Here is a 9,756-nt window from a genome sequence, read left to right as displayed (position 1 = left end):
ATTTGCAGGTGATATATTCTATATAGTAGACCCCAAAGTGTTCATAAAAAATTTATTAGAATAACATAATTCAGTAAAGTTGCAGTGAACAAGAATAATATATAGCAATCTGTTGCTTTCCTATATATTAATAATGAACTATCACAAAGGGAAAGAAAAATAATCCCATTTACAATCATATTAGAAAGTATAAAATATCTAGGACTAAGCTTAACCAAGGAAGTAAAAGACCTATACTCTGGAAATTATAAAACATTGATGAAGGAAATTGAAAATAATACAAAGAAATGGAAAGATATCTCATGTTCATGGATTGGAAGAATTAATACTGTTAAAATTTTAGGCCATACTTCCCAAAGCAATGTACAGATTTAATGGAAGCCCTATCAACTACCCATGACATTTTCCAGGAACTAGAACAAGTAATCCTAAAATCTGTATGAACCACAAAAGATTCTGAATAGCCAAAGAAATACTAAGAAAAAAAGAAGAAAGCTGGAGGCATCATGCTTTCTGCCTTCAGACCATACTACAGTCATCAAAACACTAGCGTACTGGCACAAAAATAGACACATAGATCAACAGAACAGAATGGAGAACCCAGAAATAAACCTAGGCACAAATGGTCAAGTAATCTAAGATAACAGGGCAAAAATACACAATGGGGAAAAGACAGTCTCTTCAATAAGTAGTGCTGGGAAAAGTGGACAGCTACATGTAAAGGAATGAAATCAAAACATTTTTTACACCACATTAAAAAAAAACTCAAATTGGATTACAGACTTACATATAAGACCTGAAACGACAAAACTTCTAGATGAAAACATAAGCAGTACACTCTTTGACTTAAGTCTTAGCAATATATTTTTTTAAATCTATCTCCTCAGGCAATGAAAACAAAAGGAAAAATAAACAAATGGGACTTAATTAAACTTAAAAGCTTTTACACAGCAAAGGAAAACACAGACAAAACGAAAAGTCAACCTACTGAATGGAAGAAGACATTTGAAAATGATAAAGCATTAATACCCAAAATATAAAAAGAGCTGATACAAGTCAAGACAGAAAAAAACCAACAACATGATGAAAAAATGGAAAGAAAATCTGAATAGACATTTTTCCAAAGAAGACATACAGATGACCAACAGGCCTAAGAAAAATGCTGCCCATCACTAATCATCAGGGAAATGCAAATCAAAACTGCAATGAGATAGCCATTCTGACAGATGTAAGGTGCTATCATCAAAAGACAACAAATAATAAATGTTGGCCAGGATGTGGAGAAATGAAAATCCTAGTATACTGTTCTTATGAATGTAAATTTTTATAGCCTACTATGGAAAACTATATTCAGGTTTCTCAAAAAAGTGAAAATAAAACTACCATATGGGGCTCCCCTGGTGGTGCAGTGGTTGAGAGTCCACCTGCCGATGCATGGGACGCGGGTTCGTGCCCCGGTCCGGGAAGATCCCACATGCCGCGGAGCGGCTGGGCCCGTGAGCCATGGCCACTGGGCCTGTGCGTCCGGAGCCTGTGCTCCGCAACGGGGGAGGCCACAACAGTGAGAGGCCCACGTACAGCAAAAAAAAAAACAAAAAAAAAACTACCATATGATCCAGCAAGTCTACTATTGAGTACATATCTAAAAAAAAATTAAAACAGTAATTTGAAAAGATATATGCATTCCAATGTGCATAGCAGCATTATTTACAATAGTCAAGGTATGGAAGCAACCTAAGTCGCCATGAATAGATGAATGGATAAAGAAGCTGTGGTAAGATGGCAGAAGAGTAAGATGTGGAGATCACCTTCCTCCCCACAAATACATCAGAAATACATCTACACGTGGAACAACTCCTACAGAACACCCACTGAAAGCTGGCAGAAGACCTCAGACCTCCCAAAAGGCAAGAAACTCCCCACGTACCTGGGTAGGGCAAAAGAAAAAAGAAAAAACAGCGATTTTCATTTACACTGTCCTACGGCACTGGCCTTAAGGAGGAACTGGATGCAGCAGTGGTTCATTCCAGGCTGGCACCAGTCCTGAGGTTTCCCCTTTATGAGTTGGTTATAGAAAAACCCTTATAAAGCCATATTGTGGGCTGATAAAGAGGGGTTGGTCTAATAGAAGTGGGGAACATACAGCTCTGGCTCAGCTATTTATGGGGCTTGTTAGTATCTTCTGATTCTACCCAGGCTTGATCCCAAGTATGCCATTTTCATCATGCATTGGATTGCCATTGCCTTGCCTGATCTCATGACGTGGTGCATCTGATAATACACAGTTCCTGATGGGTAGTTCTGGTTGCATAGACAATGGGTGCCCTCTAGTCAGGCTCTCAGTCTCTACTAGGGTGAAGCATACCAGGAACAGTGTTTTTTTTTTTTTTTTTGGCGGTATGCAGGCCTCTCACTGTTGTGGCCTCTCCCGCTGCGGAGCACAGGCTCCGGACGCACAGGCTCAGCGGCCATGGCTCACAGGCCCAGCCGCTCCGCGGCATGTGGGATCTTCCCGAACTGAGGCACGAACCCGTGTCCCCTGCATCGGCAGGCGGACTCTCAACCACTGCGCCACCAGGGAAGCCCAGGAACAGTGTTTTTAACCCAGAGTACTTATTTTCTGCAGAAGGCACGAACTTGCTCCAGAATTTTTCTATGGACATTTTCCAGAGATGCCTCATGGCATTTTCATGCATAGTGCATACCTTGAACTTCCATGCCATTAGATCTGCTGGGTGATACAAACTGAGCAGCAGAGCAATCAACTTGCACCTTGACCCCTACTCTAATCTGTTAGCCTTGAGAGTCACACAGGAATGGATTAGAGCAGCAATCTCAAGTACGGCAATATGCTGACTCCAACACCCAAAGAGTTCCAAAAGGTAGAAGACCTAACAACTTGTTGTTTACTTTAGAGGGGATGTCCCACTGTGCCCATATGACTGACATAAACACTATCACTGAGGGTGTATTAGTTTACCACTGTTGTGTAACACATTGTCACAAGTTCAGTGGCTTAAAACAGCATATTTTTATTATCCTACAGTTTCTCTGGTTCAGGAGTCCAGGCATGGCTTTACTGGGTTCTTTCCAGGCTGCAATCCAGGTGTGACTGACTCAGGTCTCCTTAAAGGCTTGATGGGAAGATCTACTCCCAAGCTCGCTCCGTTGGTTGCTAGAATTCCTCTCCTACAGCTATATAGCTGAGTCCTCATTTTCTTACTAGCTTTCAGCTAGAGTCCACCTGTAGGTCCCAAGGCTGTTCATATTTCCATGACAAATGCAGAGAGTTCACAACTTAGCCATTTGCCTCTAGCAGGAAAATTTCTCGCTCTTCAGGAAGGGCACTGTTCCTCTTTTATGGGCTTTCACTTAATTAAGTCTAGCCCACCCAGGATAAACTCTTTTTTCATTAACTCAAAAGCAACTGATTTAGGGCCCAATTACAACTGCAAAAGCCCTTCACCTTTGTCATATAACATAACTTAATCACGCGACTGAAGTTCCAAGATACTCACTATGTTCTGTAATCATTAGTCAAGAGTATGTCTATGTGTTGTTTATAAAATGTCTGAAGCACCGAAGGGAACGTGACATATTTCATTTGTGAATTTTTTTTTAAGGTTTGCAAAATTTGATTGAAACTGATGTTTGCATGTCTAAGAATTTTTCAAATGTCCCCATTTCAATCATTAGCAGAGTTTAAATATTTAGGTTTCGGTGCGTGACTGATTTACAATCGTATTTTGAACATTAAACAAGAAAAAAGTAGTAGTAAATATCCCCACTCTACACAGGAAAACCACTGGAACATTAAAATCTTGGCAACTTTTAATTACCCAGTAATTTTAATGCCCGTTTTTAGTTTCTGGGAGTTCTTTACATATCTTTCACAAACCTGTTTTTCCCCCAACAGTCTATAGTTCTTTCATGGTGGTTTGTATTCCTACTTTTATCTCTGTAATCAATTTAACTTATTTTGAAGTGTTAGATTGCTTTACTCAAGCTCTTGGGATGTTTTGTCTTCTGAATCTTCTTCATAGCATGCATTCCTCACATGGTTTGTATGTACCTTTTGTTCCTATTGTGAGGTCATCTTCACTGTTATGTGCTCCCGGACTCACACTCCCACCAGAAAATTCCTGTGTACCCTGTGTTGTAAAAGTGTCCTTCCAGAGTGGTTCTGTGTTTGCTTTCACCATGTTCCACATTTCATCAATGTGGGACCAGATTTTACACTGGTCGTATCGTGTGAAATATATACGTTTGAACTCCATGTCTATATGTAACAAAGAGCTTGAGTTTTGATTTCCCGTGGGAGATTTTTTTCTCCATCTTTTTTTCCTGCAGCTTTCTTGTTCCTTCCCTTAGCCTGTTGGAGACCTTTTTCTTATACTAAATGGGCAGCTCTTCTAGGATTCCATCTTTAGAAAAGGGTCTCAGTCAAGCTTTCTGCCTCCTGCCAATCCAAAACCACATCTGCTGTCCCTCTAAGGATAAGTCCTCAGCCTCTTGCTCTTAGAACTCATAGTTAGAGTTAGTGTACTCTGAACTTCCCCAGCATCAAGTCACATGCTTGATGCTCAGGCCATGAAACCCTTTGTTTCTTTCAAATCTGGTTATTTTTCAATGTAATTTTGTACTTTTTTAGTGAGATGATGTTCAACAATACCTCAATCTGCCATGTTGCCCAAACTGGAAAGATAATGTATTTGGAAATAAATAGTAATGGCATGTAGACTTTTAAAAATCATGACGATTATACAAAGGTGACTAAAGTCTGAGAAACATCTCCTGTTTCATGGTTTTACCTGTTGCCATGACCTATACCTCTGGCCACTAAGAAGCCAGGAATGTGACTTAGAGAATGTGAATCACATGCCACTTAAGACATTCATAGAAATGGTGAGATGAGCTGTCAGCTGATTTGGTGTATAACAAGTATAAATGCTACAAACACATTTTCATTGAAGTTATGCATTATTACAATAAACATGCAAACAAAACAAAACAAAAACTCTTGAGAGGACTTCATTTTCAACCATTTACTTAAAAGAGGTGGTAAATTTCCACATGTAATGTGAGAGAAGGTACCTCAAAAGTTATAAGCCTGCCCTAGAAAGCTATGACACTCTGTCATTCCTGGCGTGGTCTTTCCAGTGGCAGCAGTAGCAATACCCAGAGGCTTATTAGAAATGAAGCCCCTCAAAAGGGAACCCTCCTATATGTTCCCTCCTATATGTGGGGATGTAAATTGGTACAACCACTATGGAGAACGGTATGGAAGTTCATTAAAAAAGAGCTAAAATATGATCCAGCAATCCCACTCCTGAGCACATATCCAGAGAAAACCATACTATGAAAAGACACATGTATCCCAATGTTCATTGCATCATGATTTACGATAGCCAAGGCATGGAAGCAACCTAAATGTCTACTGGCAGAGGAATGGATAAAGAAGATGCAGTACATATATACAATGGAATATTAGTCAGCCATAAGAAAGAATGAAATAATGCCATTTGCGGCAACATGGATGGACCTAGAGATTATCATGCTGAGTGAAGTAAGTCAGACAGAGAAAGACAAATATCATATGATATCACTTATATGTGTAATCTAAAAAAAAAATGGTACAAATGAACGTATTTACAAAACAGAAATAGAATCACAGACTTTGAAAACGAACTTATGGTTACCAAAGGGGAAAGGTGGGGGGGGAGAAATAAATTACGAGCTTGGGATTAACTTATACACACTACTATATGTAAAATAGATAAACAAGGACCTACTGTATAGCAGAAGGAACTCTACTCAATATTCTGTAATAACCTACATGGGAAAAAATCTGAAAAAGAATAGATATATGTATATAGATATATATAGATATATAACTGAATGACTTTGCTGTACACCTGAAACTAACACTATATTGTAAATCAACTATACCCCAATATAAAGTAAAAATTAAATCTAAAAAAATGTTTTAAATTAAAATTTAAAAAAGAAAGAAATGTAGCCTCTCAGGTCCCACCTCAGATCTACTCATCAGATTCTTTATTTCAACAAGATCCCTTGTTGATATACATGCACGTTAAGGTTTGAAAACAGCTAGAAGAAAATGGTAGTGCTAATATGCCTTTGGAATCTTGAAGAAACTTAAAAGATATAAAGCAAGAAATTTCTCTAGTAGAAGATCTTATCATTTAATTACCTTTTTGCCAAAATGATATATTGACAACTATGAAATGGCTCCCTAATTAATGATGATATTAATATCAGTGTTTATATCAGTGTAATTTCAACATCATATATTCTGTGAAATACTAGTAACATTAGGGTCTGTCATTGATTGACTTTGCTTTTTATTAATAATCTAATAATCTAACTTAATTTTATACTCTGCCAATGGACACATATGGTAATAGTTGTCAAAAATAGTAATTTGGCTAGGAGAAATACTCATGTTTCATAAGTCAGGGTCTCTGGAGCTATGTCACTGCATGGTTTTCCTTTGCAAAACCTAGTAGGGATTTGGCAGAAGAGAACTAAACCACGTAAGTATGGCCCTGCAGGAAGAGGTTGGTTGCTTTGATGGAAAGCCCCTTGGCTTTCCAAGTCGTTACTTACCAGCCATATCAACTTACTTCATCACTTCACTTTTGTGAGCTTCAGTTTACTTATTTGTAGTAAAGAAAAAATGTTTGCCCTTGTAGATGAGAAACTAATAAAATGACACATACGGAAGGATTTTATGAACTATTAAGGCCATGCATGGGTAGGTAGTTAACTGGCATCTCAGTGGAAGATTGGCAGTCTACAGTCACCTGTAATCTGCCAAGTTCAGGTTCAGACAATTGGTTCCATCACAGAGTTCTGTGATCCCCAATTTCTCAGAGATTAAGAAGATTTCATGTTAAATTCGATTATATTTTAGGAATCTAATGTAGCTTTACTTCAAGTAGGATGTGAATCTTTGGCACCAGCATCTGGCTTTCCCTTTGCCAAAGGAAAGAGCGGTCTTTGCCCTTCAGATAATCATTGAGGTCCAGGTACTTGGTTCCATCAAACATATGTTCCCAGAAAGCAAAGAGCCAACACCACTAAGGTTATAAATATATCTGAATTCTTAAACCAAGTCTGTAACCTGATATTTCAAATATGTATTTTATTTGTGCCACAACAGTGTGCTTTTAAAAATTATGGCCAACATCTAATAACAGAGATTCACATAAAAATCGGAATTTCTTACATCCTGAAAAATCAGACCTAGCAACCCTCAATCTCGTTGCCAATATGGTGGACAATACTCTACTATAAATGAACATTGGTATCTGGGTCCCAGGTACCACAATACTCATTCTCAGGCTCCACTCACTCATTTGCTATAGCTATAGCCATTTGACTTACCAAGCCCTGACCCTTCTGTGACTTCTGAGTTCGCCTTAAGTTGCTCCAAAGTGATGGGAACTATCTGTAGCAATGTCAGGCCATTCAACTCTCAGGCTTCCCTGTCTGGCTCATTGAAATCCATGTGCTTCTGGATGGGAAGCCAGGAGACTGAATCCCTGAGCATCAAAGCATGAAGGGCCCCTGAGCTGTACTTGGACCTTAACTCATCTCACAAGGCATAATATTCTATCACCTGGATGTGTGCACATATCTTCAGGAATATCTGAAACACTAAAAATACTTTTCTTACATGTACATTTACTCCTTTCCCTGAGCCCTTCTCTGCCCAGGTGCACTAACAGTTCTCTGATGCACATTGCTCCTCCTAGCTCAGAACTAAAGCCATTTAGGAACAAACTCAAAGAAGGTATATCCAGGAAAATGGAGATGACTTAGCTAAGGGAATAGGACCTGTGAGTCATGCCATCCTGCTAAAGAAGGTGATTTTCATGGCATTGCATCTCTGATAGAACAGATATAACCATATTCACCCATATTACTTATCAGCAATAATCATCAGAAGGGTTTAAAGCCAGCATCAAATACAAAATGACTTCTACTTTGACTCTTCACATGCTTTTACTTCTTCAGTTCTACCCCACAATACAAAATCAGACAGCCATATTTTAGTTGGCCAACAACAATTCTGATGTCAAAAACAAAATTTACCACAAAGAGAGAACTAATTAGTATGAAATTATGACACAAATCCACTGGGGAAAAAATGTGCCTAAGATGGGGTATTTACACACTTTCCCCCAAATTTAATAAATGCCATGGGAATCAAGATAATTATATGGGGATTTATTCTTAATGTAATTAATTAAAATCTAGGAGCTGTTACCAGAGTTGACAATAATGTCTCAGATTTGTTCCAGTTGCTAAAATGCTGGTGGGAGCACATCATGGCTATATTTGACTCTTTGGGCTCACGCAGAAGGGCTTATAAGGAATGAATTCTGAATTAGCCACCAGCTCTGTGGATGTGTGAAGGAGTTGATGGAATGTGACGGGGGAAGTGTGTAAATACCCCATCAATACTATAACATTGATTGTCTTATGACTGCTAGCAAGAATCTAAATAAATAGACTTTCCATGCTCCAAATGAAAGGAATAGTACCTACAGATGGCAGTGCTTCAAGTACCTCCCAGTCAACCGTTTTGCTATGCCTACCCCTATGCCAGGCACCGAGGACACATGAACCTTGTCTTCTAAAACGAGGCAATACAGTTAGAGGGGACAGAGAGATTCATCACTCTCTTGTCCCTAGATCCCTTACCATTAGCATCTATGATCCATGAAAGCAGGAACGGTTGCACCCCCAGTGTATACATAGTGCCTGACACATAGCAACTGCTCCATAACTATGCATTGGTTGACCGAAGGAGTGAATGGAGAGATGGACGTGTGAATGAATAAATGAATGACTGTGAAACTACATGCTACCAAAATACAGATGAGGAAGCTTTTTACTTATGAGTAAAGATTGAAACCCAAGGGGATTAATGATGCAATTGGCAGGCCCTGTGACACGCTTTACCCCAAGGCTCAAACAGGTTGTCCTGGACCACACTCCCACCTAGGACCCTGTGTAAAATCATCCATCCTCTTTTCTTTTGTTCATTGACTTGGATTGTCGGCACCATAATACCTAATCCCCTGATGGTATTATGAATTCAAAGAAAGAAAAATTACATTCTGTTCTGAAAAAAAATGAGATTCTTAGAGTTAGACTCACAGTGAGTCTAATATTCAAAACTTCTAAAAATCTGCAAAGGGGACAATATTAATTCGTTTATTTTTCACTGCAGTATGCCAGAAGTTTCCTCCATGCTGTTTTAAATTTCATACTCACCTGGGTGCAGTACTAAAGAGAAAAATGAATTTTGATATATGTAAATAGATTAGCCAACCCTGATCTGCCCTTCTCCTTTGGGGGAAGGCATCCTATCTTTCTTTATTGGTATCTGGAAACGGCCAAACACTGGTACAACTGAGTTATATCAGATTATTTCTCAAACATGGTTTTGTACCAAAATATTATCTTGATGAAGCAATCCAGGTGAGTAACATATGGGCATTAGGATCCTCGCTCTGGCCATCAGAGCCAAGCACCCAACCAGATGAACTGATTCACCTTCTCCCAAATGACCGGTCTAACAGTTCAAACAAAGCAAAATGAACCACAATGGTTCAGGATGTTTGTGTTCCTGATGCTACATGGTTAACCCAAACCCCTTAACTGCCTTTCTCTAACATGGATTAAGAATCAGCTGTTTGGAATATAGTTTTTTCCTCATCT

This window comes from Tursiops truncatus, chromosome 3 (assembly GCF_011762595.2).
Source record: "Tursiops truncatus isolate mTurTru1 chromosome 3, mTurTru1.mat.Y, whole genome shotgun sequence".
NCBI lineage: Eukaryota > Metazoa > Chordata > Mammalia > Artiodactyla > Delphinidae > Tursiops > Tursiops truncatus.
The sequence above is the reverse complement of the archived record's forward strand: the minus strand, read 5'-3'. Positions refer to the sequence as shown.